We start from the raw sequence: 19,359 nt of genomic DNA on the forward strand, positions 1-19,359 counted from the left end.
GAGAGAGAGAAGTTTTTGAGCTTACACAGAACTCTTCTTCAGGTCTAGGAAATGTACTCAGAGTGTTACAGCTAAATACAAATTGGAACAGATGGTTTAGTGTAAACAGTTAACACATATTTCAAGGGACCATTCAAGGTGAATTGGCCTGTTGATGACACGGTATCATCAAACAATTACAATCCATATTCAATGGGGACCATGACCTGAAAGAAATCTTTCCATCACTCCTTCTTCTGGCCCTCAGACAACCTTCCAACTGCTCCAAGCTCATCCTCTGAAGCAGGCTTTCCACAGAACAGGACACACCAATGCAGAGCGACACCAAACCGTGCCAGAACAACAGATATAAAACCTGCAGACATATCTCACTGCTATGATGTTCAGCACCCCCTACAAAACATCTGTCAAGATCCATGAGTCCTACACATACCTATTACAACATGGGGCATGCCTCATCCAGTGCACTAAATGCCCCAATAGCAATTATGTGGGTGAAACCAAAGAATCACTACACTCTTGAATGAACTCACACAGGAAAATGATAAAAGACAAAAACACCCTATTGCCTGTGGGTGAATGCTTTTCATAAAGTGATCATCCTATATCTGCAAAAAAATTCTATATCTGATCTCTCAGTCCTACTCCCAAAGGAAACTTGTACAACACCTTCAAGGGATGGGCCTGGGATCTTAAATTCATAACGTTGCTAGATGCCAAAAATCATGGACTGAATAGAGTCACTGGATTTATGGCTTATTACAACAATCCGTAATCCATTAACCACCCCACCCCCTGCCTCCTTCCCTATGACTGGTGACGTGTTAATGGACATCTTACTTACATTGTTATAAACCTAGAACAGCTACATTGACTTTGTGGAGCAAGTCTGGATTTACCACTATAAATACAGCATTTTGCAAAAAAAAACCCAAAACAAATCACACAGCATATTCTTGTGGGGACAGTAACTAAATGTCATCAATAGATTGTGTTTGTAAAAAAACACAGATAAAATCAATGTTCATAAAAGAAATAGAGACACTTTATTCTTGCTGAATAACCTCCACCCAGTAAGTTTCCTCAGGGAAGCTTTGATCTCCTTGTTCCTCATGCTGTAGATGATCGGATTCATCACTGGTGGCAGCACAGACTAAAGAACAGCCACCATGAGATCCAGACCTGATGGAGAGCTGGAGGTGGCTTTCAGGTAGGCAAAGATGTCAGTGGAAACAAACAAGGAGACCACAATGAGGTGGGGGAGGCAGGTGGATAGGGCTTTATGCCCGACCTTGTTCAGTGGGGATTCTCAGCACTGTTTGGAAGATCTGAGTGTATGAGAGAATTATGCACTCAAGATGAGTACCTCAACTTCACCAAGGTATGTGTCAGAGCAGGCGAGCTTGAGTAGCTGGGGAATTTCACAGAATAACTGATCCACCTCATTACCACCACAGAAGGAGATTGCAAATGTGCTCCTGGCCTGCAATGAAGGATAGACAATTACACTGATCCAGGCACTGGCTGCCATTTGGACACAAGCTCTCCTGTTCATTATAATCTCATAGTGCAGTGGTTTGCAGATGGCAACATATCGATCGTACGCCATAACAATGAGTAAGGCTAAGTCAGATACCGCAAAGAAGACGAGGAAAAAGACTTGGGTGACACATCCAGAATAGGAAATGGACCTGGTGTTCATGAGGGAATTAGCCATGGATTTGGGGACGGTGACAGAGATCGTGCTGAGGTCTAGGATGGACAAATTCATCAGGAAGAAGTACATGGGGCTGTGAAGGTGGTAGTCTAGGGCTATAACCATGATGATGAGAAGATTCCCGATCATGGCTGTGAGATAAATCACTAGAAACATCACAAAGTGCAAAATCTTCAACTCCCGAATGTCAGAGAATCCCAGGAGAAGGGACTCAGTTATGTTGGTTTGGTTGGACATTTTCTTTCTTAGTTCATAGTGTCTTGCTGGTGGAGGGAAAGACAAGGACAATGGTCAGGATTATAGTGAGAGACGGAGTGACCCTGTTTCCCCTCTCTATAATATCTCATGATGTGAATGTCAAAGGTGCACAGCATTCATCACTTCTATTGACTGGAGTAGCTAGTGTTCCTCACCGCTCACAAACAGAGTACTACTCTGGTGTGTTGTCACAGGAGCATAAATTGGCATCGCTCCCTTAAAGTCAATGTAGCTTGGTCAGTATACACCATCTGAGGATCTGGCCCAATATGTGGCTTGATCAAATGCAGTATGGAGGATGGAACAAAGTACAACCCAAATCCAACAATGTTAACCACTGTTTTGCCCCTATTGCCACAGACACCAGGCTGATAACTTGGCCATGAAACTAAAATGCCCACACAGCCTGATTCCCAATTTCCTGGGAAATGCAGTGTAGACCTATCCGGAGTCCCATATAGCAGCTCATCTGTGATGATTCCATCCCAACACCACACAGACGGCCAGCTGCCTGTTTACACATTGATTTATGGCACCAAATTGTAGCTGCATTTCCATCTCTGGGTGATGATGGGCTGGTAGAATTGCTCAGTTACTGCTAGGCTGTATTGTTTCCCTCTGTGACTTTATGTCTGTACTGTGCGGGTCAGTGGCAGTCAGGAGACTTGGGTTCTACTCTTGGCTCTGCCACTGACCTTCACTGTGACCTTGGGGCTGTCACTTCTGCCTCTCTTTCCCCTCCCTCCATTTGTCTGTCTTGTCTCCTTTGAATGTAAACTCTTTTGGGGATGGACTGTTTCTTCCTAGGTGTATGTTCTGAGCACGTGTGGACAGTATTTTTGTTAAGCAGGCCGTAGTGTGGGAGAGAGGCTATGTGGTAGAAGAGGAGAGCTGGGTTTTAGTTCCATCAACCTCCTGTATGTCCTTGGGTAGGATTAAGATAGACAAGCTTTGTCTGGGGGCTTCAACTCTCTGGGCTTCAGTTTAGAGAGGTTAGGATATTTAAAACATATTCTATGGGCTACCAACTTCACTACTTACTTAGTTTTACCATCCTGAAGCTTTGAAAGACATTTAAAAAATTGCAAGAGAGGGAATAGGTTGGAAATTGTGGTGTTCTTTGATAATATTCATGTTCCCCACTCTGGCTTAAAGCTAAGTTTCCAGTTAGGAGTAGTCACACAATTTCTGCTTTATTTCAAAGGAAAATTGAATACATTTTCATGGAAAGACTCTGCTAGCCATAAAAATGAAAACATTTTTTTATTATGACTAAAATTTTTGAGTTTCCAACAGTTTTAGGCTGAAACTGTTTGGTTCTCACAACCTCAATGAAAAGTCAATTTTTTCTGATGAATTTTTTTTTAAAATTTGATCATCTCTAGATGTCTGCATAATTTGATAGTTAAAGTCTTAAAGAGTTCTTATGGCAATTCATAGTTCTGATATTAAATTTTCCCTGTATATTAATAATCTAACACATTTAATTGAAATAGGAAACATACTTTCCTAAACTCATAGAATCATAGAACTTGAGAGGACCTCGAGAGGTCATTTAGTCCAGTCCCTTGCACTCATGGGAGAACTAAGTATTATCTAGACTATCCCTGACAGGTGTTTGTCTAACCTGCTCTAAAAATCTCCAGTGAAGGAGGTTCTATAACCTCTCTAGGCAATTTATTCCAGTGTTAAACCACTCTGACAGTCAGAAAGTTTTTCCGAAGGTCTAACCTAAACCTCCCTTGATGCAAATTAAACCCATTGCTTCTTGTCCTATCCTCAGAGTTAAGATGAACAATTTTTCTCCCTCCTCCTTGTAACAACCTTTTATGTACTTGAAAACTGTTTATCATGTCCCCCCTCAGTCTTCTCTTCTCTAGACTAAACAAACTATTTTTTTTCACTCTTCCTTCATAGGTCATGTTTTCTCAAAATTTAATCATTTGTGTTGCTTTTCTCTGGACTTTCTCCAATTTGTCCACATCTTTCTTGAACTGTGTAGCCTAGAACTGGACACAGTACTCCAACTGAGGTCTAATCAGCATGAAGTAGAGCAGGACAATTACTTCTCGAATCTTGCTTACAACACTCTTGATAATACATCCCAGAATGTTGTTTGGTTTTTTTTGCAACAGTGTTACACTGTTGACTCATATTTAGCTTGTGATCCACTATGACCCCCAGATCCTTTTCCACAGTACACTTTCTTAGATAGTAATTTCCCATTTTGTATATGTGCAACTGATTCTTCCTTCCTAAGTGGAGTACTTTGCTTTTGTCCTCATTGAATTTCATCCTGTTTACATCAGACCATTTCTCCAGTCTGTCCAGATCACTTTGAATTATAATCCTATCCTCCAAAGCACTTGCAACCCCTCCCAGCTTGGTATCATCTGCAAACTTTATAAGTGTACCCTCTATGCCATTATCTAGACCACTGAAGAAGATATTGAACAGAACCAGACCCAGAACCGATGCCTGTGGGACCCCACTCTTTACACCCCTCCAGCATGACTGTGAACCACTGATAACTACTCTCTGGGAACAGTTTTCCAACCAGTTATGCACCCACCTTATAGTAGCCCCATCTAGGTTGTATTTCCCTAGTTTGTTTATGAGAAGATCATGCCAGACAGTATCAAAAGCCTTACTAAAGTCAAGATATACCACATCTGCTGCTTCTTTTCTGTCCAAAGGGCTTTTTACCCTGTCAAAAAAAAATACCAGGTTGGTTTGACATGATTTGTTCTTGACAAATCCATGCTGACTGTTACTTATCACCTCATTATCTTCTAGATGTTTGCAAATCGATTGCTTAATTATTTGCTCCATTATCTTTCTGGGTACAGAAGTTAAACTGACTGGTCTATAATTCCCTAGGTTGTCCTAATTTCCCTTTTTAAAGATTGGCACTATATTTGCCCTTCTTCTGGAATCTCTCCCATCTTACATGACTTTTCAAAGATAATCGCTAATGGCTCAGATATCTCCTCAGTCAGCTCCTTGAGTATTTTAGAATGCATTTCATCAGGCCTTGGTCATTTGAAGACATCTAACACGTTTAAATAATTCTTTCCCTATCATAGCCTCTGATCCTACCTCATTTTACTGGCATTCACTATGTTAGACTTTCAGTCGCCACCTACCTTCTTGGTGAAAACTAGAACAAAGAAGTCATTAAGCACCTCTTCCGTTTCCACATTTTCTGTTATTGTTTTTCCACCCTCATTGAATAATGGGCCTGCCCTGTCCTTAGTCTTCCTCTTGCTTCTAATGTGTTTGTAGAATGTTCTTTTGTTACCCTTTATGTCCCCAGCTAGTTTGATCTTGTTTTATGCCTGGAGCTTTCTAATTTTATCTCCACACACTTGTGATATTTCTTCATATTCATCCTTTGTAATTTGACCTAGTTTCCACTTTTTGTAGGACTCTTTTTTGATGTTTAGATCACTGAAGATCTGCTGGTTAAGCCAGGTTGGTCTCTTGCCATACTTCCTATCTTTTTTACGCATTGGGATAGTTTGCTTTTGTGCCTTTAATAATGTCTCTTTGAAAACTGCCAACTGTTTTCAATTGTTTTTCCCCTTAGACTTGCTTCTCATGGGATTTGACCTACCAACTCCCTGAGTTTGCTAAAAAGTCTGCCTTCCTGAAATCCATTGTCTTTATTGTGCTGTTTTCCCTCCTACTATTGCTTAGAATCATGAACTCGACCATTTCATGATCCCCTTCACCCAAGCCACCTTCCACTTTCAAATTCTCAACCAGTTCCTCCCTGTTTGTTAAAATCAAATCTAGAACAGTCTCTTCCCTAGTAGCTTTCTCCACCTTCTGAAATAAAAAAAAATATCTCCAATGTATTCTAAGAACTTGTTAGATAATCTGTTCTCTGCTATGTTATTTTTCTTAACAGATATCTGGGTAGTTGAAGTGCCCCATCATCACCAAGTCCTGTGCGTTGGATGATTTTGTTAGTTGTTTAAAAAAGGTCTCATCCACCTCTTCTTCATGGTTAGGTGGTCTGTAGTAGACCCCTACCATGACATCACTCTTGTTTTTTACCCCTTTTATCCTTACCCAGAGACTTTCAACAGGTCTGTCTCCTATTTCCATCTCAACCTCAGTCCAAGTGCATACATTTTTAATACATAAGGCAACACCTCCTCCATTTTCTCCCTGCCTGTCCTTCCTGACCAAACTGTACCTTTCTATACCAATATTCCAGTCATGCGTATTATCCCACCAAGTCTTCATGATGCCAACTATGTCATAGTTGTGTTTATTTACTAGCATTTTGAGTTCTTCCTGCTTATTCTCCATACTTCTTGCATTAGTATACAGACATCTAAGATATTGATTTGATTCCCCACCCCCAGTTCTGTCTCATCTCTCTCTTATTTCTGTTATAGCAACCCATGCTCCCCCTAGATTCCGACCCTTCTCCCAGGTCTCCAAGTTTTTGACTTACCTGTGGGCTTTGGTCACCTGCCCTCATTGAACTTAGTTTAAAACCCTCCTCACTAGATTAGCCATCTGTAGCCAAATATGCTTTTGCCTTTCTTCTTTATCCCAATTTGCTGTACATTTGATCTTGCAGTGTTAAGAATCATTCGTCATTATCTATCTATCTATCTATCTATCTATCTATCTATCTATCTATCTATCTATCTATCTATCTGTCTATCTATCTATCTATGTGCCCACTGTCAGGATTAATTGGTTCTCTCTCTCTCTCTCCCATGCCCCCATCACTGTATTCGCTCTATTGTTGCACCCCTTCACTGGATGTCCTGAGTTGCAGCGTCTCTCTGCAGTTCCTAGCAGAGATGAGTGCTCCCTTCTTCCCTCCTAGGGCAGGCTTGGATGAGAGGCAATGGACTAAATGGGATCAGGGAATGAAAGCCCCTCCCAGCTCTTAGAGCTGATGCAGGCTTGCGTATACTTCAGACACAGTTGCAGCCCAGGATGTTCATGTTCTGGGGCTAAATAGCTGAATCCAGTCTCCGAGGCTGTGAGCCCAGCTCTGATCTCACCTCTGGAGCAAACCACCTTGACAACCTGCATTAGCTGGTCCTAACCGCACAGAGGGGGAACATCACCTGCCCTGAATCTCACCTGATGGCAGCATCCCTGGAAGGACTCTTGGCTAAAACAAGGCAGGGCTGAGTCACAAAGGTGGTTCCCACAGGATGGCAAAATAAAATATAAATTAGTAGCACAGACATGTGACCTACAATAGCTAAGAGCCTAGTGGTACCAGAGCCTCAGTTGGCCTGGAATAGCCTGTTCCTTAATTAACTCCACATAATGACCTCAGAGTGAGCAGAGATGCTTTTCTCCTGCATTGCACCAGCAGCTCTTGGGATGCAGCCCCAGAGGAGCCCTCAGCTCAGGCTGTCCTGTCTGCTTGAAGTTGGTCACTAAGAGGTACCCAGAGGTAAGCACTAAAAACTAAGGACCGGGTCCTGAGCTGGTGTAAATGGATGGTGTAAAATTCCATTGACTTCAGAGTAGCAAGGGCTGTTTACACCAGTGGGGATCTGGCTCAATGACTTCCCTGGAGCTACATCCATTTACACCATCTGGGGATCTGGCCCATGATGCACTTTCCAATCCATATTCTTTGCCTGTGAAACTGAACCAAAGAAGAGTCAAAAGTCTGTAAGCAGTCTGCTCTTTCCTAGCGCTTTGTCCATTGGGATTAGTTGTAAGTGTAACTTATTAAGGTGATAGTGATTCATTTCCATCGGGGACAGAACTTTGGAGGAATTCTGTGTTGTGGACATTTTCGGTATCAGATATTCAGCTTCTATTGGGATGAATGGCCCAGCTTTTCTTTCTTTCTTTCTTTCTTTCTTTCTTTCTTTCTTTCTTTCTTTCTTTCTTTCTTTCTTTCTTTCTTTCTTTCTTTCTCAGTAGTTACATTTTCCTTTCTGCAGACAACACTAAAATAAAAGGCTCCTTTGGCTGCAGATGCCCTGTTTAAAAGTGTTACATTCACATTAGACATTCATCTCAGAGAACGAAAGACAAAGGGCCAGATCCCCAGGGGGTATAAATCAGCCCTAGATCTATTGGAATCAGTGGTTCAGATCCTCAGCTAGTTCAAACCAAGGTAGCTTCACTGGAGTGAATGGATCAGAGCCTCAGTTTTCATAAATCACCTCTAGCTGCCTTGGAGTCAAAGGGTCCAGATCCCCAAACAGCTGTTGTGTAAATCAGCCCCAGCCCCACTGAAGTCGATTAGACCAGTTTCTCAGTGGCTGGAAATTGGCATAGTGCTATGGAACCTGGCCAGGTGACATGAGCTGAATATCTGTGCCCTGATGTCTAGTTTTTTGTTTGTTCCTGTATCTGAATTCTCATTGATGGACATCACAATCCTATCTCAATGCTCATGGAATATTCCAACAACATGGTTAATAGAAACCTATGAGATGGGTACCCAAACAGTAAATGAACTGATGAATATTATAACTACACAGCAATACCCCGATAGTGAAGGTTGCATCATGACTTCTGTTTAAAGTTCCATCTCTCTTTAAAGAAAATGATACGCTTAGTCAAATTTCATAGACATTTAATGTGCCTTAGGAGGGTGCAGGGTAGGGTTAGTGACCTAAGTTTGGGGTCATTTGAGCGAAGGGTTGTGGAGATATGAGCCCAGTTACAAGGTTTTAGGTTTCTTTGTTTTGCTCAGAGCTAGAGTAAATTATTCATGTGATGCTGGTCAAAATGGTCTCAAGCTGTTGAGTTTTACCCAATGTAGTGCATGGCCCCCATTAAATCTTTAGGGGACTCAAATTGAGAATTAAATTTAAGAAAATGTGTACATTTTACTGTGCACTTGTGCCAATACAGAAGAAGGGATAGAGGGTTTCTTTTCCTGACATTTTGTAGCTTATTGAAGCTCATTTTTGTAAGTGCACTAAAAGCTGAATGGTAACTCAGGTTGCTTTGAAATTTGGTGTGCATCATGTGGGCATGGGGTGTCACTAGAATTCCAAATTTGTTGTCATTTGACTAAGAATTTCCAGAGTTATAAGCCCCTGCATAACTCCCATTTTCCTTCTGCTGCCTTGGACTGTTAAACTGCGTGGTACTAATGACTGGATTAATCAGACCTCACTGTGATTGAGGGCTGTAAACTCACCCTTCAGTTAGCATAACTAACCGTGAGTTAACCAAAAGCCCTCAACTAAGACAATAGAAGTTTTGGGCTGAATGGCAGGAAGTTGTTATAGTTTGAGTCCTGGGTGGCAATTTTTTTTTTGTGAGGGAGAGTGTAAACAAAGCTTCTGGGTGACAAATTAGACATGTGAATGTTTCCTGAGAGGGGAGGGGTAATTGGGGGCAGAGGAGTGGGGAATAGGGCAAGAAGGGCTTGGGACTGCAGCAAGGGGAGGGTATCAGAGGGGTAGCCTTGTTAACCTGGATCTGTAAAAGCAGCAAAGAGTCCTGTGGCATCTTATAGACTAGCAGACATATTGGAGCATGACGAAGTGGGTATTCACCCACAAATGCTCATGCTCCAATACATCTGTTAGTCTATAAGGTGCCGCAGGACTCTTTGCTGCTTTTACAAGGGGAGGGTGTTATTGGTAGGGGATAAATGGGAAAGGTTGGTAGGTGGGGAAGGGGGGGCTCAAATGAGGGAGGCACAGCACCCCTTTGCTCTGGCAGTGCATCCCAACTCCTGCACCTCCAACTCAGTCAGTGTATCCAACTTCTGCAACCCCAGCTCTGCCAGTGCACCCTACACCCTACAGCTCTACCAATGTACCCTAGTCCCTTGCACCCCCCCAGATCTGCCAGTGCCACCCAACCCTGCTACATCCCAGCATTGCCTCTTCACCCAGCCCTCCCCATGCTTCCAGCTCTGAAAATGCACCCCAAACCCTGCACAACCCTTGCACAAATCCACCAGTTCTCTTAAGCCAGGTCTACACTACAGACCTATATTGGTATAACTACATCACTCAGGGGTGTGAAAAATCCACACCCCTGAGCGATGTAGTTATATCGACCTAACTCCCAGTGTAGACAGCACTAGGCTGGTGGGAGAGCTTCTCCCATCATCATAGCTCCTGCCTCTCATGTAGGAGTGTCTTCATTTAAGTGCTACAGCATTGCAGCTGTGCCGATGCAGCATTTTAAGTGTAGACATGTCCTTTGACTGTGAGTTCCCTGGGGCAGGAACTGTCTCCATTATTATAGTCTTGCAGCAGCACCGTTACGATTATAGTTCAGGTTAGAATAATAGAATATGAGTGTTGGAAGAGACCTCAGGAGGACATCTAGTTCAACCTCCTGCTCAAAACAGGACCAACTTCAACTAAATCATCCCAGCCAGGGCTTTGTCAAGCCTGATCGTAAAAACCTCTAAGGAAGAGATTCCACCACCTCCCTAGGTAACCCATTCCAGTGCTTCACCACCCTCCTAGTGAAATAGTGTTTCCTAATATCCAACCTAAACCTCTCCCACTGCATCTTGAGACCATTGCTTCTTGTTCTGTCATCTGCCACCACTGAGAACAGCTGTGCTCCACCCCCTTTGGGATCCTCCTTCAGGTAGTTGAAGTCTGCTATCAAATCCTCTCTCACTCATCTCTTCTGCGGACTAAATAACCCCAGTTCCCCCAGCCTCTCCACATAAGTCACGTGCCCCAGGCCCCTAATAAATTTTCATTGCCATCCACTGGACTCTCTCCAATTTGTCCACATCCCTTCTGTAGTGGGGGGCCCAAAACTGGATGCAGTACCCCAGATGTGGCCTCACCTGTGCTGAATAGGGTGGAATAATCACTTCCCTTGGTCCTCCCTTGATCTGCTGGCAGTGTTCCTACTAATAAAGTCCAATATGCCATTAGCCTTCTTGGCAACAAGGGCACACTGCTGACTCATATGCAGCGCATGGGTCTCCTTTATTGTGCACTAACTCGCAAGTATAGCCAAGGCCGAAGTGTTCCGTTAACACTCCTCCAGTCATAGAACAAAACAGAGCACACAGAAGCCCAAGTGGCAGCTGTGCAATCTTCCCCCACTCAACAGAATCTGGAAATGTGTCTCTACCTTGCCCTGGAAGGACCCTTTCTGTACATAAAAAGGAGATTCCCTTCTCCATATCCCTGCATGCTTCCTTAGTAATGGACCACAAGGGTGCAAATTATGGCCAGTAGTGACTCAGGTCACAGGGAGCTCATCTGTAACCTTTCCTGGATTACATTCTGATCAGAGTTCAGTCTAAAATCAGCAGTGTGCAAAGCCACCTCTCAGATGTTGAGTCTATTCCAGGTGCTCAGCTTTGTTAGCGGAAAAATTCCCTGGTTCCACCTCAGCAGAATAACTCACCTATTGGTGGAAATAAAGCAGGGACCCACCAATCATTAGGAAGATTTCAGAAAATCCAGGCATTTAGCATCATCTCTGAGAGCTGCAGGAGGCTTACAACTGCTAGGACTTCTAGTGTCGTGCATAGGGATCACTCCATGGGCACAGTCACATATCAGACATCTTCAAGCCTTGATTATGACAGTGGGACAACTTCCTATAATGCATGAAAGATCAAATATGGGTTCTGAAACTAGTGTTCAACTCTTTACAATGGGGGTCAGTTCATGACAATGTCTGCTATGGAATGACCATCTCCTTCTATTCCCCTTAGTTCTCACAATGGACATTAGGCTGGAGGGCTGGCGATCTCACTTGAGAAACCCAAACAGCCCAGGGTCTGTGGAGCCAGGAGGAAAAGGTTCACAGCATAAACCTTCTGGATTGGAGAGTGGTCAAAAGTTCCAGCCCACCCTCAGGGAGAACCAGATCCAGGTTCAGTCAGACAGGAGTTAGGTGCTCAAGTTCCACTGAAAACCTAACTTCTTTAGGCCCCTTTTAAAAAACCAGCTTACTGGGGCAATATTGTTACTTGGGCCATGATAGCCGATTGACTTCAGTGCAGACTCCTGAGTTTCTTACTGAGCCAAAGTCCAGTCAAGTTTCTGCCAGGGTCTATGCTCTTCATTTTGGTGGATGCAGGGAAGGCCTCAATTGTCTGATCTGTCATTTCTCATGATCCCCTAGTACATTGAGTCTCATTCTCATCATATTGTCACTGGCCTAAATCACAAGCTACTGTGCTGAAACCAACAGGCATGATTCTCCTTTCCATGTAAATGAGGGGGAGCTCTTCTGAAGGGAATGGAGTTATGTTGGTTTAAATTTGGAAGAATTCCACTGGAGTTTCCACAACCTAATCATGAGTAATCTACTTACTTATTTGGTCCTATATGAAAGAAGATCCCAACCCACTATTAATAAATCCAATGCAACTTAATTTTGATTTTTTTAGGTTGCGACTTTAAATGAGTCAAAGGGAGATAAGTGCCCAGTTCCCATTGGCTTAGTCCCCTTTGAAACTCCCAGCTTCAATTTGTATAGCACTGCAATCACTAAACTAGATGGGCTTCCTAGAAGAGCCGCCCAAATGCTAAATCAGGTGGGTAGATTGATTTATTGAGCAAGCAGTGGGAGTCCTCTGTATTGACAATGGTGCAAATCATAGCTGAATCTAGCTCCACTGTACATCCGAGGTCAAAAATACTCATTAAAAAATGTAATATAGAGTCCTCAGCTGGTTTATACATCATAGCACCACTGAGAATGCTGTGCCTATTTCTCTTTAGGCACAAATTGGCACCAATCCAAGAAGTGAATGGGGCTGTCCACCTATTTACCCCAGTTGAGGATCTAGTCTATCATGGTAGAATCTGGTAGAATAACAATAACTATTTAGTTTACCTAAATAGTCAAGATCTGAAGCTAGAGGATCCTTTATTCACTGGAGATGACTTCTTTTTCCAAGACCTAAGCGTAAGGCAGTAAAGAATGCCCATCAGTTTAGGTGGGATAATATTAAAATTGCTGGTCTGCCAGATCCTGGGACTGGATGACAGGCAATGGATCATTTGATAACTGCCCTGTTCTGTTCATTGCGTCTGAAGTATCCTGCATTGTCCACTGTCTGAAGACAGGATACTGAGCTAGATGGACCATTGGTCTGACCCAGTATGGCTGTTCTTATGTTGTTACAGTCTTAGGGTAAAACAAGAGTTAGTCCTTGAAGTTCAATCTATTAAGGTACCAAAGAGCTTAAGGGGTGGCTTGAACATGGCCTATAAAGGTCAGATTTTTATAGGGATTTAGGTGCCTAAAGATACAGATAGACATGTAGTGTAGCTTTAAAAATCACCTCACTGCCATTGACTTAAATGGGAAATAAGCACCTAATTTGTCTAGACACTTTTGAGAATCCCACTAGGTGCCTAACTGCATTTTTAGAAGCCTAAATACCTTTAACAATCTGGCCCTAAGTACCTGCAGAAGAGAAGATTCCGGATAGTCGAGGTGTCCTTAATCTAGCAGATCAAAGCAGAATGAGATCCAATTCAGCCTGGAAATAAGAAGCAACTCTTTCACCATGGGGGTAACTAACCATTAGAACCACTTGTCAAGGGTGTGGTGAGTTCTCCATCACCTGAAGTCTTTAAATAGAGGTTGAATGTTTCCTTCAAAAGAGATACTGTAGCTCAGACACAAATTATGGGTTTGCTGAGGGAATCATTGGGTGAAATTCCCTGGTTGGGGTTATACAGGAGGTCAGAAGAGATGATCATAATGGCACTTTCTGGTTTAAAATCTATGAATCACTGAAGTCAGTGAGCCTGATTCTCCCCTCACTCACCCCAGTGTAAACCAGGAGTAACTCCACTGGAGTGAATGGAGTTGAGTCCCCTCTCAAACACCTAAGGTAAATCTTCCCCTTTCTGTGCCTCAGTTTCCCACCTGTAAAAGGGGGATAATGATCCTGGCCTCCTTGGTAAAGTGCTTTGAGATCTACTGATTTAAAGCGCACAGTCAACCTGTGGAACTCCTTGCCTGAGGAGGTTATGAAGGCTAGGACTGTAACAGGGTTTAAAAGAGAACTAGATAAATTCATGGAGGTTAAGTCCATTAATGGCTATTGCCAGGATGGGTAAGGAATGGTGGCCCTAGCCTCTGTTTGTCAGAGGATGGAGATGGATGGCAGGAGAGAGATCACTTGATTATTGCCTGTTAGGTTCACGCCCTCTGGGGTACCTGGCATTGGCCATTGTTAGCAGACAGGATACTGGGCTGGATGGACCTTTGGCCTGACCCAGTATGGCCGTTCTTATGTTCTTAAAGAACCACATAAGAGCTAAGTATTATTGTTATTCTTTGGCTAGCAGAAAAATATGTCTCATTATGCTCTGTTGTTCAGCCAACTCTTTTTGGGACAAGATCCGAGAATAATGGGTGGAGATTTGACACAAGGCATGAGCATGTGAAAGTTGTTCAGAATTCAGTGCAGAGGAACTCTATGAAGGTAGATGTATGAGTTTACAAAACCCACATGGGGATGTAGGAATTTGAGGAATTTATTTAATGACCCTACAAGCAATGCACTCAAAGTTCCTGAGAAAGTCTGTGGATTTCTCTGAAGATCATGTCCCAAGGCTGCCTCTGAACAGATGAAATAAGCCTCTCTGAGGAAAACACCTTTATTTTGCCTGAACAGAGTAATTAAGAAGACAGTAGCATATATGTTTACTTTCAGTTATAGGTATATAAAGAGATATGCAAACAATTTATTAAGGACAGTTGATGGTTGACTCCATTAGGGCAGGCTGAGGGCTAGAACCATTTGACAAGTTTCAAAGGTTGTGTGTTAGAGAAACAGCATTATTGTCTGCTTTTTAAAAGAAAAATAACAGTATTGGTTTTCTCTCCATGTTCAGAGATCAGTTACTTCTACTTCTTATGTGATATCATTTTTTTCCCCAATTCTGGATACAGCCACGGATCCAGCACAGTGTGTATGATTTGAAAATTCTTTGAATATCTTCCCAGAATACGTAGGATTTACACAAGTTGAGTTGAAATCAGAATGTTTTCTTGTTATTATTATTCCTGACGTTCAAATTAATACTAGTTTAGATTCCTTGAACAGAACAAATTTTGCTTTCTGATTTTCTTTTCATTGTTTGTGCTGGGGGGTTTTAAATTGGGATTTTCACCAGAGTCTAAAGGAGTTAGATGAACAAATCCCACTGAAATGTAATGTATATGAGTGCCCAGTTCCCTCCGGGTTCTTTGAGAATGCCAGCCTGTGCTTCTGCATTGTGCTCACACTACAATATAAAAGCAGGTTAGACAGTTTCTCTTGTGTTTATAGTCAGTTTCGGATCAGTTTCACCTTCTTGCTGTCTTGCAGAGTAATTTAATTACTACAAATCAGATCTAATGTCTTTAGAGAGAAAAAAATTATTTTTTGCCAAGAAGAAAAGAAAAGAAAAGAGAATGAAAAAGCTCTGTTGTCAGCACATTTCAGAAAGGACACAGAGTCCATTCCAGCCTGTGTACCATCGACATCATTATTCACTACGTTCACCTCAGTTACACTTGTGAAAACATACTAAAGACAGTGCAGTTTGCGGAAGGGCACATTAAACTGAAGAAAATGAGGTCACACGTTGTATTAGGGCACTATTTATAAAAGCTTTCTAAATAGGCTTGGATGGTTTAGATTTTTATCAGGAAATGTCAATAAATCCTATTTCACCAGACACACATAAAATGATGACAAAATACTTTCATTAATAACAATTGAAATTGATAAGTAGGGAAAGTAAGGAAAATGTTGCTTGACAACTTTTCAGCATGTATGGTCATTGAATAATTATTGCCTGATGGTGCCCCACCCTCCCAGCCCCATTGTCTGCCCCTGCCATAAGTTCTCACACTGTGGAAATTCAACTGATAAAAATAAAATAAAAATGTTTAAAACCCATATTTCTGCACAATTGACAAAAAATCAAAAACAAGGCTTAAAAATAAACATTTTAATCCATCAAAATTATTTAAAAAATGATTTTTTCCAAGCTTCTTATAAGCAATAGATAGATTGCAAGTACATTAGAGACATGAGCAGCATATGCTCCAGATCCTTATAAGCGCATCATTAGAAAGCTTTACAAATGATAATAAGACATGGTTGTAAGCAACATATTTTGACAGGTAGAATCAATACAAATTCCTCAAGCATTTATTAAAGGATCAATTATTTATTAATTGAATCTTATTATAAAGTATGACCAAAATGAGAGGTGAATGGAGTCCGGAAGTCTGGGTACCATCACCATTACCAATGATTCAGAGGAGGTATAAGTCAAATACAGGGGTATCACCATCATCATCGACAGCAACAACATTGGACTGTCCTTTTGTTGCTAGAGTCAGAGGCCCAAGTTGCCCACTGGAGGCCAGGCCCTTCCTTTAAGATGTCTCAAAGCGGAGATCCAAAAACAGAGGCACCCCCAGATCAATAGTCTCTTCTGAAAATATAGGTCAGGACTCTTGGGTGCTATTTTAGGCACGGGGTGAGAAGTGTGTTCTAACAGCTCAGAAAAAGGAACTGGGAATCTGGATGCCTGGGTTCTCTTTCCAGCTCTGGTAGCCAAATGGTTGCTCATCTCTGTCTAATGCCCTGAGCTGATCATGTGCTGAGGGTTTCCAGCTCCCACTGAGAGCTAAATGTCCACCACACCATACAAATTGTGTTCAGAATCCTGATATATATGTGACTGCTCAGTTTGTTGTCCATCAACAATGACCTGCCTCTAACAAAATCAATTGTGTATTTCTTCATCTTTTCCTCGTATGTTTTGGCAGGTACACCACCTGGCCCCAATGGTGAAGGGAAATCAAACAAATGTGAAGGAATTTATTCTGCTTGGGTTCCCTGGCTCTCGTTATTTGCAGATCTCACTCTTCATGCTATTCTTGTTCACGTACCTCCTGACACTCACAGGAGGTCACCATCATATCCTTAGTGGGGACCCACCGTCGCCTCCACACCCCTATGTACTACTTCCTCTGCAATCTCTCCTTCCTGGAGATCTGGTTCACCACAACTAACATCCCCAAGACTCTTACCAATCTTATGTCCCAAAGCAAAACCATCTCCTTCCTCAGCTGCCTCCAGCAAATGTACTTTATCTTCTCCCTAAGCTGCACTGAATTTCTGCTCCTGGCCATCATGGCCTATGATCGCTATTTGGCCATATGCCACCTATTGAGCTATAGCTCCATCATGAACAGCACCTTGTCCACTCAGTTGGCCATTGGCTCATGTGTAGGTGGCTTCCTGATTATTTCTGTGCCAGCATTTCTGATTACCAGGTTGTCCTTCTGTGGCCCTACGGTCATCAACCATTTCTTCTGTGACATAGATTCTTGGCTAGAGCTCTCCTGCACAGACACGCGCCTCTCTGAGATGGTGTACGCTACTATCTGCTTTATTGTCATCCTGGACTCCTGTCCAGTCACCCTGGTCTCCTACATTTACATCATCTCCACCATCCTGAGAATCCCATCTGCCCAAGGCCAGAAAAAGGCCTTTTCCACTTGCTCTGCCCATCTCACTGTTGTGGTTATATTGTACAGCTCTGCCATCTTCTTGTATGTCGAACCTTCTAAACAGAACTCACTGGACATGAACAAAATTGTCTGTGTCTTCAATACTATTGTGACACCATTGCTTAACCCTTTCATTTACACTCTAAGGAATAAAGAAGTCAAGGACATCTGAAGAAAGGCTTTCAGTAGGACATGATCTTATTGTCCAATGGTCTGGATATCATTGATTTAGGCAGCCAGTGAGGTGAAATCAAGTGAACCATCAAAGCGTACTAATATTAAATAAATCCTTAGAAATATCTAAATAAAATCAAATAATAATAATAATGGAGAATTTGGCCTAGAATTTGGAAACTATATTTCTGGGACTGAGTGTCATTTAAAATAAGACAAGTTTGGATTCTTTTGGCAGTGTAAACAGGCCTTAAAATGGGTGTGACTGTAATTTACAAGCTCTTAAAGACACCTTTACACTGCTCGAATGATGGAAAGGGATCTTCTTTTCAATGAGGATCAGGCCCTCATTCTTTGTGTATGGAAACTAACCTGATATGATATATTTCTCCATTTTACCCAGAGCTCCACAAGCATTGAATTCACATTGCTTACAATCCAGAAAATGTTGATAAGACTGTCTGAAAACTTGGAGAAGACTTGGACATGACTGGAAAGCTGTAATAATACTTTGTCACATATGTCCACAAGATGATGCAAATTGGACAGCTTCTTACAATTTTTCACATGATTTGACATCTTTCTATCTCTATTACAACATTTTGACAAGGATCTATGGTTCAGAAGCCAAAGGTATTTAGGTTCTAAACTCAGTATGGGACTTTCCAGGGAGTCTAAAGGAATTAGGCACCAAGACCTCATTCAATTTTGATGAGAGTTGTGGGCCTAACTCTCTTAGACACCTTTAAAAATTGCAACCTAAACAACAATACAATATAATCATGGGTCTAAGTGTGGGTATTTTGACATTTGATGTTGACAATTTGTGTTAGAATAGCTTATAAAGCTTAACTTTTTTAACCTGAATGTCTATTGCCAGTAAATAATTGCCTGGCCATTTCTCCTCCCACCCCCACCCCCTATAATTTCCCATAACTGTGAAAATTTAAATGGATTAAAATAAAAAAAAATACTTAAAAGTAAACAGTGATATTTCCCATCGAATTCTGCCAAGCCAATGTATATAACTTTACCCACTCAGGGTGAAATTTAAGTCCATGGTGCTACTCTTGTGAGTACGATCATTACAGTGTGGCCTAGTGAACTCCAGAGATTTTCTGCTTTCTCCTATAATGTTTTTATACTGTGTATTTCATGTTGTCTTAATTAGACTGTAAATTGTTTGGGGTAGGGACTATTGTTTGGTTAATTACCTAGTACAATGGGGTCCCGGTCCATGAATGCATGACTGGGGCTCTCCAGCAAAGTTGTCACTGGGAAATAGTTGCTGGGATTTTCAAAGGGGCATCCAATTCTCATTGAAAATCACCATCCAGTTAGTCAGCTCCTCTGGTAATCCCTTTTGAAAAGTTGAATAAACCTTTTCCCATCTGAAGGATGATCCTTCGTCACTGGTGTGACTGGTTACTGGCATGGCAGGTTCAAAGACAGATTGGGTCCTGCCCTAATCCTACCCTACTCCAAACTGGCGAACACGTGTGAATAGGGAACAGGAGTGTCACAAACAGAGGGTTAAGGGTTAATGCCTCTTTTATCTGTAAAGGGTTAAGAAGCTCAGTAACCTGGCTGACACCTGACCAGAGGACCAATAAGGGGACAAGATACTTTCAGATCTTGGTGGGGGGACGTCTTTTGTGTGTGCTCTTTGTTTTGGGAGTTGTTCGCTCTTGGGACTAAGAGGGACCAGACATCAATCC

The 19,359-nt window shown here is 42.1% G+C and overlaps 2 pseudogenes; one reads left to right on the plus strand and one right to left on the minus strand.

Moving 5' to 3' along the window:
* Nucleotides 1–1,024: 1,024 nt before the first annotated feature.
* LOC127042205 (olfactory receptor 14A16-like) lies at nucleotides 1,025–1,954 on the minus strand (annotated as a pseudogene).
* A 14,764-nt stretch (nucleotides 1,955–16,718) lies between these two features.
* On the plus strand, nucleotides 16,719–17,695 carry LOC127042208 (olfactory receptor 6F1-like; annotated as a pseudogene).
* Nucleotides 17,696–19,359: the final 1,664 nt, after the last annotated feature.

This window comes from Gopherus flavomarginatus, unplaced genomic scaffold, assembly GCF_025201925.1.
Source record: "Gopherus flavomarginatus isolate rGopFla2 unplaced genomic scaffold, rGopFla2.mat.asm mat_scaffold_34_arrow_ctg1, whole genome shotgun sequence".
Taxonomy (NCBI): domain Eukaryota; kingdom Metazoa; phylum Chordata; order Testudines; family Testudinidae; genus Gopherus; species Gopherus flavomarginatus.